Genomic DNA, 16912 nt, shown 5'->3' on the forward strand with positions numbered 1-16912 from the left:
GAAAACTTAAACGACTCCAGAAAATATTTCTTTTTCTTTCGCCTTTGCAACGCTGCAGGTCACTACTTACGTACCAACTCCTCGAGCCGTCGATGAATTCTTTGGAGCTGAATCCTTCTTAACTTGTCTCAGCGTCAGTGATCTAGTTAGGGTAAGTTTTTGCTTTGCATGCCTTTAACAATTGATATTCTCTTTTTTTTTTTTTTTGCTTTATCATGACAAACTTTTGAATTTTGTTGCACCGTTTGAAGGTAAGTCAGTTAAATGTTGGAACAATCCTTGGCTATGGATGCAAACAGAAATCAGCCTTTTCTTCAATTAGAGTCAAAGGAGTTCCACTTCTGCTTATTAGAGTGATTGAATCATTTTCGACAGAAAACAGCGTGGATTCGTCAAAGATTAGAGAAAATTTTCTGCTGATTCAGCACAGTACGTGCTTGTGCGGTGTTCCTTCTCGCATCCGACGCAATAATTATATATTATTACACGACTCGGGCAGTCAGAGGGCCAATAACTAAAATCAACCAATCCAAATGCTCTATTGCCGGTCCAATATTCTCTAAGTATTGGACCGGGCACTGTCCCGAATGGTCCTGAATGATACCGCACTTGTGTCCCTTTGAACTTCAGTCGTATAATAAATCTCTTATTAACCAAGCTTGCTCGGGACCGTACTGGAAGAATATCGGCCCTCGGTCTTTTTTGTGCGGACCTCGCTGCGCTCGGTCCGTACTGTCAAGACCTCGGGCCGATATTCTCCAGTACGGCCCTCGCACTTGGTTAATAAGATATATTTATTACACGACTCGGGCAGTCAGAGGGCCAATAACTAAAATCAACCAATCCAAATGCTCTATTGCCGTTCAATAGTCTCTCAGTATTGGACCGGGCACTGTCCCAAACGGTCCCGAATGATACCGAGGAAGCTTATCGGTTTTATTTTCAGGAGACATTTTTCACCTATTTCATGTATTTTCAAAACATCTTCATTCAGTAATCTTGACATCATTGGACTGTTATTTACCCGTTTGTTCACTGACTGTTTGTTATCCATTGAATTGTGACTTTTCTGGTCGACTCGTGTGAAAATTACATTTTTTCAAGATACAGTCTTTGGTTAACGTAAATCTAAATTTATGCTGACTCCGTATATCCTGCATCCTTTCAATGTCACAGATTGCAAGCAGACAAGCTTTGCGTTTATAAGTCGCACGTTACTTTCTGAGTTACGGTTTTAAATCGCACTGAAGGGCCTCGGAACTGACTCCGAACGCGGTCAATGAAGAGGGTTAAGGTTACTTCCAACCTTCAGAGGCCGAAAAAAATCGTTTACCTAAAAAAAGCGTCCGACCAATTTAGGGAAACGTATTTTTAAATAGAAGTAACGTTAATAAATCAGGAGGGTGTCATGATCTCGTAAATGAGCGAGCCCCCTGGGGGAATACTCGCGGCAGTTTCATGTTATTTGCATATTTTGTTTACTTCGCGCACTTGACAAAATTCCCACGTGAAAGTTCTCTGCTAGTGGAAAGTCTTTTCAGTGACGGATGAAAAACAGAAATAAAAATTAGGCCCTGTTTACAAGCAGGTAGGGTAACCTAGTGCTAGGGTTATCCTGGCAGGAGGGTTACCCTAACTCTCCCACATTTCTTCTTTTTTTCATCGACGTATTTACAAGGCAGCTAGGGTTACCCTAGCACTAGGGTAACCTTAGCTGAGCCCTAGGGTTACCCTAGCGCCAGGGTAACCCTAGCTGCCTTGTAAACGCTCTGCTGGGGATAACTCGCCTACCCGGGACAACTTTTTACTTGTTTCCAGACCCTTTAACCATTGATAACAATGTGTGCGGTTACCAAGCATAGGTAAGTTGTCCCGGGTGGTAGGGTAACCCTACCTGTGAAATTTTGCTTGTAAACCCGGGCTATCTTTGACCCGCCTGCTAGGGTAACCTTAGCACAAGGGTTACCCTCCTTGCTTGTAAACAGGGCCTTAGAGAGGAGTCCCTGGGAAAAGAAAAAGAAAAAACAGGCCCAAAGAAGAAAGAAAAGGCACAATTTGTCAGGAAAAAAAAAAAAAGGCGGTCCTGACACTCCTCTCCACGCTGGCATCCAAATTACGAACAAAGAAGTCGCCATAAAATTTACCTAAGCAAGTTCCGGCCTTGATACAAAACATGGACATTCGCCTCGAATCGTATGAAATCATAAATAAACCTTCCGGAGGAAACTCATTTCAGCAATAGGGGTATTTATTACTTAAGCTGTCTGTCGATTCGCTGTTTTGCTTTTCAGCAGTTTCTCCAGCTTTACCTTTTTTTCGCCGTGGGTTTTTTCGGTTCTGTCCTCGTGTACCGGTTCACAAGAGCCGATACAAAAGACCGAACAATACTCCTAAACAAAGAAAGAACAATGGCAATTCCCTTGTGAACCGGTACACCAGGACAGAACTGTTTTTTCTTTGCCAGTTTTTCTCATTACTCAACGTTGAACAGAGCGAGATAAAAAAAAAAAAAACGCGAGTGCTATGCGATACTTGTAGTTTTGTCATTGACGCCAGGAGATCCCGTCTTCCCATTGGTTCGCGGTTTTAGGAGACGAGATAATTTCCTGGTGTGGCGCTAGTTGTTTACAAACCTTCAGGAGCTAAAATTTCGCATTTGATTTTGAGAAGAATACAGACACGTTAAGCGAATTTATAGGGTATGTAGATTTGACCAATTTTCGTGAAATTTAGCCAAAACATTCCAGGGATAATGACGAACTAAAGTAGGTCAGGAAATTTTGATATTTGAAATATTTTTCACGGATCACGTTGTCCATTTACACAACACGTTTCGCATATTTTGCGCTACTCTAGAGGGGCGCTTTCCATTCAACAAATATCACTGGTTCAAAATGTCGGTATTTTCGCTGGCCGAATGGAACGCGTCCGACCGTATCCACACACTCAAAACGTATTCCTAAATTTTCGAAAACTTATCCCGGAACTTTTCCCGTTCCATTCAATCTCAGACCGAAAATCTCGAAAATTTTTGTCAAATGGAAAGCGCCCCTAGTTTCAGGCGTGGATATCTAGACAACCAATCAGAATATCGAAAAGCCTGACACGCTATTGTTGATTGATGCCTTGTGAACAAGACTGTGCAACCATTTTGCTTGTGCTGCGGGATCTGATACGCGATAAAAATTCAATAGGACCCTCGGTCGTTTCACGCCTTACCGGCTCCTGATACTCGCTAAATGAAAAGATCGCCTAAATTACATTTTTGTCGTAAACAGCATTTATTAAGCTTTCTTTTGATGCATAGCTTGTTAGGGTTTCCTTGAAACTAGCGCGCGTACGAAAATTTTCCCGAAGGACACCGGCGAAGGTGGGAAGTATCTAACGTTTATTACAACTACACGTCGCACAAATCTTCTTATAGATGTTTAAGTTATGAAAGCTTATGATAAACTATGCGAAAATTACCTAATCGACATTCGACTCGATGACCAAGTGCTTTTACCATTTAGCTCAAAATAAAATGGCGAAATCGAGCCACTCTAACGAAATATAAGAAATAATCTCAGAAAACACTCATACACCGGTTTCAAGCTAGCAGACGTGACGCTAAAAGAGCTCTCAAGGAAATTAACGGCCAAACATAAACAAAATTGCGTTACTCTAACTTCGTGATTAGCTGTCACGCCAGCCTTTTCTGAATTTTATCATGTTGATGTCCTGATATATGCCATCGAAGACAACACATTTATATTTCCGAACCTTCTTCAGCTGTTCAGGTGTATTTTCACGTCTTTACTCCCACATGAAGGCTAAGTCTTACTCGTTACGCAAACGCCCTACTTGCTTGGTTTACACCATCTTCAATCTGATAGGACATTGAAATGTTTCGATCCGATGACTTGCACTTGACCGTCGAGTGTCAGAATTTTAAAGACTTAAAAGATAAATGCTAACTGATGGCATCTGCACATTTAATTAATTCCTCATCATTAAACATTCTAGTTTTAAACAATCCGGCCGCAAATAGATTTTTTTTCCGGGCCTTAAGATTAAGTAGAATTAATTCACAGTCCCTAATAACCGGATTCCTTTCATTACGTCCGGTCAGACTTAAAGTCGTGGGCATGGTGGTACCAAGTTCAATACTCTTAAACTAATCTGAAAGGATCTGAAAGGAAATGCCTAATGACAATAGCTGCCTAGGATGATCGACATTCTAGAATGTAAATTCTTTCACAACCACTAATAATAGTGTATGTCATGGCTTTTATTATTTCTGCTTCATCATGATTTTGGCTCAGTTTTTCAGGCCAAGACCACTACGATTTTAAAATCACTGAAAGATGAGAAATTGAACCTTTACACTGAGCTACAAGCACATTATCACGTCCGCAAAGGTCTGATAATGCTACATTCAGCAATCCTAGGAAGGAGTTAGGCTACAGTTGGTTGAAGCCTATTTTCCAAAATTCATCAGTCATGCTCCAAAATAACTCGTTAAATTACTTCAACTTCCTTTAGTCCCATCGTATCACGTGTACATGAAATGGAGCAGTAAAAGAGAGTTACTGTAGAAGGACACTTCGAATGGTCACGGACGGAGGTGACAATGTGGAAAGTTTCTTCGCATCTTCTCGCCAACTCACGACAGCGTGCTCCCAATTGTAAGGCATCACGCCCGAAAATTCCGTTATAGAGACAGTCATGACGAAAAGCCAGCTAATAGCGTAATATAAAAGTCTGATAGAATGCCTCTCATTTCAACTTTAGTCTCCTTAACGTTAATTAGGCGAGAGGCAAATCAATCCCAACTCACGTATTAATCGCATGAATGAACCATTCAAAGTAAATAATTGCACTCTCAATCAAGTTGGACTTTCTGTGTATTTCCTTTTCGTGTTTTAAAGAACCCCTTCAAATGTTTAGCCAGAACATTCTTCATTAATAAGGTCGTACCTCGCCCTCATCACTCCTTCGTAAGACCGAAATATTTAGACCTGATGATGATGTACACCCATCTACCCACTCTCTTCCTCCTCCTCGATCGGGTAAACTTTGTCATCACATGTATAGCATTTTCTACGATTTGTTTCGACTTTCACAAATGCTCTTTGAGTGACTATCGTTTCATTTGATTTTGACGCCTTTTTTTTAGATGTGCTCAGTGATCGGATAGCCACGTTCTTTCATCTTCATCGCAGTCAAACTACTTTATTTTCTCGAATCCAGGAGATTACTTCTTTTGGCATCTCATTACATGAACCTAATTAGCTGTGACGTAATAGTGTACGGGGAAACCCCTCGATATGCACATCAAAAATCGCCATAGAAACTTCCTACTGCAGACACTTTAACCAAAGTGAGTCGCGGTTTCCTATGGAACACTGAGCTCGAGGTAAGCCAAATTTGTTCTTGCTGTCTATAGTTCCGAACTCCAATACGCGGCCGAAAAACAACTACGCACTAACAGATACGACCTGTATTTTTCTATCGCGCAAAGCGACAAAATGTTTACTCTTTAAGCGATGGCTTGCCGTCCATCCCTGAGAGACTCTTTGCATGCAGTTAGCTATTCGCATTATAATTCTGCTTAAGTTTAGCAGCTGCTTTTCGCGGCTGTGTGTACGCATAGGTTTTTAAAACCTTATATGGTCATAATATTTCGCCGGAGATCGACACGGTCTAGGCACTCCCTGGATCGATGCTCTATGATCACAATTTCATTCCTGATAGCATTTAGTTGTTTAATGAATGTAGGCCGGAGTGCTGATGGCTAAACATGGTTGAAAAATCTAACTTTGATAATGATCGAGGCTATTCTTCTGGGTTTAGTCTGATGTGATTCAAGACAGCAAACTTAGAAATATTAAAAGAAGGCTAAGACAGAAGTATCTATCAACATAGACCGCCGTTGCTAGGGAAATTTAATCATCATAGACTCGACCTCTTTGTTCTAAATCGACGTAAATCAGGTAGTATCCGACAATTTTTCTGCACTGCAAGCTACAAAAACACATTCATCATTTTCTGTGTTGTAGGGCAACCATAGATAAAAGAGAAAGAGAGAAAAAAAAAACTTGACACATCGGTAGCTAAGACCTCGTCTGATTCATATTCGTAGGCGTCTTAAGTTTTTTTTTTTTTTTCGAGTAAGAACTAGACTTGTTGAAGTTCAATTTTAAACATTTACTAGTAAATCATTTACCTCGATTAACTGGCCAAACTATTGATTCCTACTGGTCTAGCTACTAGAAACGTCTTCATTTCGTCGAAAAATAACTTACGTATATGTGCACGATCCTTCGCAGTAAAGCACTATTTGAGCAATAGTGAAAATTTCGCCGCCTTACTACCCTGATAGGCCACTCATTGGCCTATCAGGGTAGTAAGCTATGGAATTCTCTTCCCAATAACATAAGACTGTTACACGAATTAAGTCAATTTAAATCCGAAATTTCTAAATTGAAGTTCGACCTGTAGAATAAAGTTTACTTAGTTTTTATCTTGTTTAGAAATTACATTTTAATATCTTTTGCTTTAGAATTATATTTTGTATTTTATATATCGATAGTATTTAGATAGTTAGTAATTAGATTAATTTTAAATATTTTAAATTTAGATAACTTAATTTGGAGACATAAGCATGTATTTGCTATCTTAAATTCAAGTATAAATAAAGTTATTGTCATTGTTGTCAATATGAAAAATCGTTTTTGATTGAGGCACGTTTGAAATATTCCGAAGAAAGATTTACGATTGATTGAAGAAGATTGTTTACCATACTCATTGACGACTTTCGGCCAAGAGAGAATCACAGCCCACGAGCTAGCTAAAAACCATGTTCTAATTAGGGTAAAACACATGGCAAGTAAAATTGTTTTTGAGCAAGTAGTATTTACTGTTCATCAGACATGATGTGAATAGATAACACATATAGAAAGTACCCTCCAAAATCGATCACTATTTCCTGAAATCCGAAATACTGACCTCCTCCACGCATTCGGTATGTTGTGTGGTTTTGAGGTTAGCCAAGTTAATTTCCTTATTGATTCTCGCTGGTGATGTGGAAAGTTTGAAGTTCCGACTATCTTTGAATATATCCCTTTTTAAAGGATTCTACCGTGCGGGAAAGTAATCAGTGCCTACCGCGAAAGTTGTAAAATTGAATTTTTTTTCTGTTGTAATTCTCTCATAATTTCCTTATCTTTGAATTGGCGGTTGTAGATAGGTTCGACTGTATATTAGTAATGACATCATCAGCCTTTCGTAAGCGTAGATTTAAAAAAAGATAAACTTAGTTGACAGCCACTGAAACACATTTTATATTCCACTGTATTGGCTGAAGCCGATTCCTTTTTTTGATGCGTCTTGGAGAGGCAAAGAGTAATCTCAATTTTGGATGTGTTACCTTATCATAGGGAGTTTTCAGATACGATCCTTCGGAACATGAAACTTTCAGCATAACTAGAAAATCAAATTAGTAGTTGGGGAGTACCCTTGCATCTACGTCTCGTGCTTGGTTACCATTAGCCGGTGACGCTGCATGACAAAAATAATGCAGTCCCGGAACGAAACGAATATCAAGAAGCCAGATTACAGTTCCATCAGTCATGCAACAAAATAACTGTTGCAAAACTACTTCAACTCTTTTTTAGTCGATCGTAGTGCGTTTACACGAAATGGCTCAATTAGGAAAGATCACGGAAGTTCATTTAGAATGTTTGGGGACGGCGGTGCCAAGAGCAGATAGCAGCATGCTCTCAATTATGAACTTTTTACTTTCTAAACACGCCAATGATTAAAAAACTTCTTGAAACCGGATTTGGGTTTCCAAAACTTGTGATAAAATAACTGAAAGGACAGAAATTTCCCTACAGCAAGAGGTATAAATCGATCACTTGCCTACACAAATAATTAGATTGTTGCTAAGTAACCATGAACATTCCAGACGGGATCATGGCGGAGATTGACGTAAATAGGTTTTATTTGTTACAGGTCGGGTTATAATTGGCAAGAATAGAAGAAAAGACCAAACAAATACAGTCACTTTTTCCTTTAATTTTTTTTTTTTTTATGCATAACGATTTCTTCGCATGTCTTAATTCATACTAACAAAGATACGAGGATTTTTTTCGAACAAGTGCTGGTTTTGTGAAGCTCTATCGGTCAACTAGACCAGCTCTGATGCCTTTCCAGCCACCAGTTACTCTTCATCGACATAACTCTCAATCGTACTCGAAATCGAGCCCTGTTCGGAAATACCACTGAATTGTTTTATACACGTAGCTACAATAAATGCCTACGGTCAGTTTTTTCACCGGCAGCGTCCCCTATGAATCAAATGCATACCTGCTAAACGGACCAATCGTGCGCTCGAGCGAGTGATTCGCAGGAAATTCTATGCAATTGAAAATTAAACAGGTGCAAAAGTGGATTACAAATAATCTAAGTATATCTCCTTATCCTACGCATTCGGTGTCTTGTTTTGGTTTCGAGGGTAACCACTTTAATTCCATGACGGGTGAATGAAAGTGACGGGGAACGTTTGAAATTAAAGTTCCGGTATCCAGTTCCAGAACGTTCCAGGAAACGGTATCTGAATAAAGATGTATTTAACAATTATTTGCCGAAGGTGAGGTGAATATCGTCAAATAATCCCCGAGACGAAGTCGAGGGGATTATTCGACAATATTCACCGAACCTGAGGCGAATAATTGTTTTAGTATAATTTCAGAGCTGAACAACAGAGAAATTTCTAAAATCATAACATTTTAGTAACATTTTTTAACATTTTATTTTAACATTTTATATAAACCGCGCGGAGCGGTTTATATAGCGTCATATAAGGAACCACTCGACCAATCAGATTGCTGGAAACTCTTTGCTCAGCTCTGAAATTATACTTAACCGCATTAACTTCGCCACGAGTCGCAGCTAAAGTTACGAAAATTTTGCAGGCTCGACTTTACAAGTGTAGTTCTATCAAAAGTAGAAGCCTTGCAGGAACAGCATCTGAGATAACCATTTACTGCCAACGCTGCAAAATCATTTTACGCTCAAATGACTACGTAACTGATCGCCAAGGAGATTCCGGAAATTGTGGACATTTGCAATTTTGAACCGTCAGTCGGATAGGTTTTCCTTTAAATGCTGAGAGAGCCACAAACTACATCTTATAAATATGAAATATACTAGTATAATTTTAGAGTGAGCAAAGAGTTTCCAGCAATCTGATTGGTCGAGCGGTTCCTTATATGACACTATATAAACCGCTCCACGTGGTTTATATAAAATATTAATAAATGTTACTAAAATGTTATGATTTTAGACATTTCTCTGTTGTTCAGCTCTGAAATTATACTAAAGCAATTATTCGCCTCAGGTTCGGTGAATATTGTCGAATAATCCCCTCGACTTCGTCTCGGGGATTATTCGACGATATTCACCTCGCCTTCGGCGAATAGTTGTTAAATATGTCACGCAATACGTATTAAGATTGAGAACTGAGATGGCAATATTTTTAAAAATGCTCATTAGGTGAAGTGGCTTGAATTTCTTCAGTGAACATTTCTCATGTTCAAAGTAACTCCATCTAGCTACAAAAATTGATTTTCGAATTCCAAGAGCCATCCAGTTAATCAGCAGTCTGCCTTCGAATAGGTCGCATCGGTGGAAACTCGCCATAAAGTCTAATGGGTCTTAAATTTAAATCAATGTAGGAATGGGCACAATATCATTAATGTACAGGACATCAAGGTAATTTCGATCGGTTCTGAATTGAAATATTCATCTAATGGATTTTTGAAGAGCTACGTTAAAAGCACGTGATGCACGGGGAATACCCATGCAGATAATAAGTCACGTTTTTAACTTGCATGTAATCGATCCTCGTGCCCGTCACGAGATCTTTTATTATAGAACAAACAAAAAACCATGACGTGCATAAATAGGTGCAAGGTCCAGGCCGAGTTTTTCCCGACTGAAGCTTCATTGCAGTGCACATAGCGCAGGTAAATATATGTATGATTCTTAGAGAGAAAAACTGTCACAGCTAGCTATAACAACGTACAAATATGTGCGTGGGTGTATGTGCTTTTAGTATAATTTCAGAGCTGAACAAAGAGTTTCCGGCAATCTGATTGGTCGAGCGGTTCCTTATATGACGTTATATAAACCGCTCCGCGCGGTTTATATGAAATGTTAAACTAAAATGTTAATTAATGTTACTAAAATGTTATGATCCTAGAAATTTCTCTGTTGTTCAGCTCTGAAATTATACTAAAACAATTATTCGCCTCAGGTTCGGTGAATATTGTCGAATAATCCCCTCGACTTCGTCTCGGGGATTATTCGACAATATTCACCTCGCCTTCGGCGAATAGTTGTTAATTGTAGTGGGGATGTCTAAACTAGAGGTAGACTTGCATGAAATTAAATGCAGTGTATGTGCATGTTATAGAATTCGAAACCTTTTATTTTTAACTAAAGTATTGATAAGCTCCATCCACATGAAGAAGATGATAAGTCAACTGAATAAGAACTGTATTGAGCCATAGTATAGCTACAACGGGAACCTTCACTCTCGAGAAAAAACATTTAAATCTTTCTTTATGAAAAATTGATATCACATTGCTAAAACAATTAATCCGAGTTCCAAATTTAGTTTGAGATTTTGAACATGTACTTCGCCCGTCTGACTGAAAGGTCGCCCTCTAGACGGTAACCGTGACGTGAGGGTCAGTCAAGGTGAGCGTGACAGTTTAAAAAGTCTGAGAGGGAAATTAGAAGACTCATCAGAAGAAGGTTAAATCAGAGTTAAGTGAAGAGTTGTTTTACAGTCGAATGGACTTCCCTTTACTTTGTTTCCTTTGAACTTCTTCCATAAATATACTGTGTACATTCTGAATTCGTTGGGAGCTCTTGGCTGCCGTCCTTGAACGACCTCAATCGATATCGTCTTTCTCGATCGCAGGCCAAAGGTACTCTCATACGCATGTACAGATCAGTTACCACCAGGCGGTGTGCAAACTCTGATTGCGTTGCATCATTGGAGTGAACATCTATGGTGGCAGCGAGATACGGCGTGAATATACGTGGATTGTGATGGGGGTTCACTGTCTGTTGCTACTCCTTCGAAAGTTAAAACGTTTGACGAGCCTGCGCGAACTCCTGTCATTCATCCGTGACGAATTCGTTCTTAGGAGGCAACTGACGTTATTTAGAAAGATTCGAAACTGCAATCTGCCTGAGAATCTCGACACCAATGACAACAGTTACACTCACCACCGATGGCGGGATAAATAATTTCAAAGTCTATATATAGTTATAACTCGCGTCTAGGAATATATTCCTAGACGCGAGTTATGACATGCAAACGCATACTAGAGAAACAGAGACCTTGTAATAGACGAACTTTTTCCACTGAGCGTAAATACGGGATTTGTAAAACGGCCGGTCAGTGTAAAACGCCGCGGCAGACTGCAGACCGGGGATAAAATGCAGACTGAGGGTAAAATGTAGACGCAGACTGCAGACCAGGGGTAAAATGCAGACTGAGGGTAAAATAAAATATTAATAATAAAAAAAAAAAAAAAAAAACAAGACTTAGGATTGTTCCTGCGCGTGTAAACTTCATGATTATAAAACTTACCTGTTTACGCCTCGTCTCGACATTCTTGACACACGTTATCTGTTGACAAAGAAACCACAAATACTCGTTCATAACTTATTCCACGGATTATGCGAATAAAGAAACTGAGGAATACATTAACGCAAATTATCGAAAATTACCATGAGATCGTCATCCTCGTTTTCCGACATGTTTCTGGGGCCTGTGACTTGAGGACCACATGACTTTACTGCGTGAAGCGGCCTATGTGTGTTTCGTGAGTCCTGACGTGTCATTATTTTACGGGTACGAACACTCTTTATTTCATCCTTATGACTCGTTTTTTATTATTCATATTTTATTTTACCCTCAGTCTGCATTTTACCCCTGGTCTGCAGTCTGCATTTTACCCCCGGTCTGCAGTCTGCAGTCTGCAGTCTTCGTTTTTTACACTGACCGATTTGAAGAAGGAGAAGCTCCAAGCCTCCTAAGAACGAATTTGTCGCGCTCCACGTTTAGTACAAACGTACAGAGTTTCAAAATACCCTTAAAGAATAGTGGAAACCTATATGAGGGTGTTGAGAAATGTATCTCCGGAATTAATACTTTAGGAGAGAAGTATACTCCGAAACAAAGAAAGAAGCGCGCGTACAGAAGAAAATAAATTATTGCCTTTTGGGATCAATTTTACTGTAGGTAGTGTCGACCGACATGGCGACCGACATGTCGACTGACATATCGGTCGACAGTCGGTCGACAGGTCGGTCGATAGTCGGTCGAAAGTCGGTCGATAGTCGGTCGAAAGTCGGTCGATAGTCGGAAGATAGTCGGTCAACATGTCGGTTGATATATCGACCGACTGTCGACCAACAGATGGAGTGTCACGTCTCGGTGGAATATCGGTCAAGTGTCGGTGGAATATCGGTCAAGTGTCAGTGGTCTATCGGCCGAGTGTCGGTAGTCTATCGGTCAAGTGTCTGAACTTTATCAGTAAATATAGTTTGAACGTCGCTCGTGTGGTTGTGTATTGTTGCAGTGTCGGTATTGAAAAATTTGATTTGAAGGCTAAACTTTCACGTATATGATTAAGTGTCAGTGAAGTATCGGTGAAGCATCGGCCAAGTGTCGACTGAGTGTCGGCCAAGTGTCGGTCAAATATCGACCGACTGTCTACCGATATGTCGACCGACTGTCTACCGATATGTCGACCGACTATCGGCCGACATATATCGCTCGACATATCGACTGACATGTCGACCGACTATTTTCCGACTATCGGCCGTCTGTCGACCGACTGTCGACCGACTACCGACCGACTGTCGACCGACATGTCGTTCGCCATGTCGGTCGCCATGACGGCCGACACTACTTATGGTAACATTGATCCGCCTTTTGTAACACAATCTCATCCGGCTTTGCCAAACCTTAAGAACATACAGATGGAGAATTATGACACCTCAAAACTGACCCTTGTCATCACATCGCATAGGAAAGTCATTAAAAGATATCCTAATAGGAGCTAAACTTTGAGGGTAGAAGATTTAAACGCGGTAGCGAATGGTAGGAGACGCACAGGCCTATCACCACTTTTCAATGGTCGACTGCCTTTTGCTTTCCGGCTTTCCGGCGTGTCGCCTCACGCAAGGTAGAGGTTTTCATGGATCAAGTGACTCTTTTTATTGCTCTAACTAAACTGTCCTTCATTCAGTGATCAAGATAGAAGATTTACCGCACAACACTCGCGATTATTTAATTTTCTTTCACTTAGGAAAGTAGATTTACAACACGATTGATAAATGCCCTTGCAGTACCTAAAAATATGTAACGCAACACTTTAAACACAAAAATGGGCCTTTTCGCTTCACAAATGGGTCTCAAACACTATCACTTAAAATGCATAAAACATTTGTACCGTTTGAGCACGTTTGGTCAGAGCTGTTGAAGAAGGATCAAAGTGGCCATACAAATCTTTGAAAGACTTCAAACTACGACGTTCAACGAATTTGACCTGCTCGAAAACCGGTCTCAAATTACATGCTAAAATACAGTGCTTGCATTTGTCCTTGAGAACGATATAATACGTGACAAATACGCACGAAAAATACTTCTACACGTTCAGAATATATCAAATTATATTTACCTTTAGTGAAAGGAAAAATAAACGGCCTAACTTTTACGGAATACTCAGTCAAACTCTACCCATTTCCACCGCTTTTATCGTCATATTGAAAATAACGCTACCTCAATGCTATGCAATCGGAGTGCGCACGCCGCCTGAGTTTCGACTGACTGTACATGTTTTGAACCCGGGGATAACATCGATAGTGTAGTCTCATCATCTGGGGAGTGTAGGCCTGTCGGAGGAGGACTGCTGTCCGTCAAGGTGACATGACTCACGTTTCGACAACCTGAGTGGAAGTCATCATCAAAATGGCGAATAAAGGATTCTCCAAAATAGGTCATAGTTACTGCTTAATCTCTCTGTGGATTATCAGCGGGTGTTTGGACTAAATCCATCTATTATACTAGAAAAGGAAAGGGTGTACGCCAAATCACTATTGTCTGCCCTCACGTGTCAACACGATTTCCTGTACTTTTTTTTCTCGGTTATTCAAATCAAAAATCGAATATATGACATGGCCGAATAAGGAAAATATTCTTAGATACATTTTATTATTTTTGCAGCGGAAATGATAAATGTATTTTAATACTTATGATAAACTCTGCGAGGTTGTCGAGGATATGATTCTTGTATCTATGTATCTATTTCAACACCGCAGTCGACTAACTTTGATTCATGATAGCGCTGTTTTCAGACAAAGAAATACTCAAGGTGAGACTGTTGCTTAATAAGCTCGAAACGCAAGTAACTATTTCTTAATTTTCGTTGTTATGAATTGCACCACGGGTCTTTAAGTGGAGGAAAAAAGAATGAAGTTACAATTTTATACCATATTATCTGTACAGAGAGAGTCTATGACACAAAAAGGTATCATGAATTTTGAGGCTCTGTTGTTTGAGGTTACTCGTCCAGATTAATAGCATTGCTTGGATATTTGCATACTCCCTGATTTAAGTGTTCTCTTTCTTGTTTTGAAAAGAGAGAGAGAAAAAAAACGTTTGAATCACTCGCCAGATGACGTACCACCGAGTCATAATACAGAGAAGTAAATTAAAAGAAAACCGACAAACAGCAATAACAACGGCAAGCCACAAACATCCTAGCAACTAAGAAGTTGAATTTGTCACGTATCGCACTGCAAATGTACATGTTTTACCACTCACCATTTCTTTTTTTTTTTTTTTTGGTAGTTTGTTTTGTTTTGGTTTTGTTTTAGTTTTTCTGGTTTTTTTTTTTTTTTTTTTGGTTTTGTTTTTTTGTTGGCTTTTTATCAAGATGATATTTTAGAGCTTAGGTTAACAGTGTACGTGCAGGACCATTGACTTTTACTTCACCACTCGCTAGTTCTCCTGATAACCACTCCTTTTGAGAGAACGCCGAGGAGTGCGTTTCGTGTGTTGCACTATATACAATATTAAAAATATGCCTGCCAGACGGCTCAGGAGTTTTGAATACCTAATGCCTTCACATATTTTACGACCACTGCCATCACTGATTACGCATGAAAACACAATGAACAGGAACCGAAATCGTCTAGTTAAAAAATGGCTCTTCCGCCTTCCTTCCCGAAGAAGAAGGGAATTGGATTAGGTGGGGGCTTCCCATGGAAGAGGAAACTTCAAAATGGATTTTAAGCAAAATTTTCTGTAATTTGTAAACAAACATTTTCACAACAAATACTCAGTTTAAACAATTGCTAGGGGAAAGGAACGTAGGTAATCTAAGAATGTTAAAACTTCGTCAGCGGTACATAAACGGAAAACGTTCTCATTAAACCTTGAAAATAAAATATAGTAAGTTTTAAAACAAAATTTTAGACAAAACAACACACTGATCACCCTAAATAAATAAATCAAATAAATATTCATTTAGGAGGTCACGATATTTCTTTCTTTGAGCATTTGTTGACGTCATTATCGTTTATCTTACGCACACCCTGCGGCTCTGGCCATTATGTGTGACGGGTACGTCATAACATACTTCAAAACATTACTGTTTGTCGTTATTGATCACATAAAATAGCCACACTTCAAACTGACAGGAAAGTATCTAAAAAAACCTTTCCTTTTTCTGCTTTGTTCATGATAAGGAAGTTGAGGAAAACGATGAGCTACGCAAGTTGATCGAAAAGTTATCCGTAGTCAAGGATGTCTTATTCTGTAGCTCGTCAGTCTTCAGTGGCTGTTGGTTCGACGCTAAACTGAAGACATGATTGGGTGTACTGTTTCAAGGCTAACTTAGGTTGACATCGCTAGACCCTCGCACGATTAACCCACACGATAAGCAGAATTTATTAATGTCTGTTAGCAAAGTGGGAAAACTATGAAAGCTAGTCAGGCACGATGTTATAATTGTAACTTTCAAGCATTGAATTCTTAAAGAAGTCACAAGAATCGTCAAGCATGATATCTACCGTGAGAGTGAACCTCAAATGCGCTGAAACACTAGAAATACGCAGTCCGTTTTAAATGCAGATCTGGAAACAGCTTATTTGAGCTGAAACACTAAATAGCCTTCGACTCCTCACTTATAAATACGCTCGACGCAGTTGATAGAAAACTCAAGAACAAATCCCATAAAGGCATTACGTGCTTTTACTGCTATCGGCCAGATGAAAGAAATTTACTAACCGTCAAATGATAAGGTAAAACAAGGTAAAATCACATTGTAAGTAAAAATGACATAAAACTTAATTCGATCATGATCAATAAAGAGCAGAAGCAAGCTGATTTTCAAATATTGATGTAAATGTTCTTCAGGGCACGTAAGAGTAGAAACGTGACTTTGGTCAGCCGGTTTACTTTTACTGAATTCTATGGGGTAATATGCCAAGAAATATGTTAAACGGCAACTTAATAGTTAAGGAAACATCTAAATATGATTTCATGACATGGCATTGTAACCGATATTGAACTGTTCCAAAAAAAAACATAGTCTATGGATAGAGGTCGACGAGGCATACAAGTGACGTTTGTGAATACGTCATGTGCTGCAGACTAATCACTTGAGCTTCAAAATAGATAAAAAGACGCAACGCGTTATTTTCACACTGGAAAGTATGAAATGTTAAGCAAATATAGCTTAAAACGCTGTTTTATTCTCTGATAATGATATCTTGCTGGAACTGGTTTCATATCTCATTCAAACTAGCTTTGAGATGGACGGATATGCCTCAAAAT

General features: G+C 39.4%; 1 protein-coding gene and 1 long non-coding RNA gene across 5 annotated transcripts in view; one reads left to right on the forward strand and one right to left on the reverse strand.

Moving 5' to 3' along the window:
- Positions 1 to 49: 49 nt before the first annotated feature.
- LOC111342668 (uncharacterized) overlaps positions 50 to 16912 on the forward strand; it is a 48895-nt gene continuing 32032 nt past the window's right edge. For 2 of the 4 annotated variants that reach the window (XM_088747307.1, XM_088747311.1), the window contains exon 1: positions 3404 to 5398. The gene's annotated coding sequence lies outside the window, so the exon portion shown is untranslated. Of the gene's footprint in view, positions 152 to 3403; positions 5399 to 14425; positions 14445 to 16912 lie in introns of those variants that run through there. The other 2 variants (XM_088747309.1, XM_088747310.1) reach the window with 2 other exon arrangements.
- On the reverse strand, positions 10451 to 16773 carry LOC148739520 (uncharacterized). The gene is made up of 2 exons (XR_015996169.1): positions 11794 to 16773; positions 10451 to 11692 (listed from the first exon to the last, which is right to left on the reverse strand). It is a non-coding gene; the product is annotated as an uncharacterized LOC148739520 (long non-coding RNA).

The sequence above is a fragment of the Stylophora pistillata genome, chromosome 2, assembly GCF_964205215.1.
Source record: "Stylophora pistillata chromosome 2, jaStyPist1.2, whole genome shotgun sequence".
In the NCBI taxonomy this organism is placed as follows: domain Eukaryota; kingdom Metazoa; phylum Cnidaria; class Anthozoa; order Scleractinia; family Pocilloporidae; genus Stylophora; species Stylophora pistillata.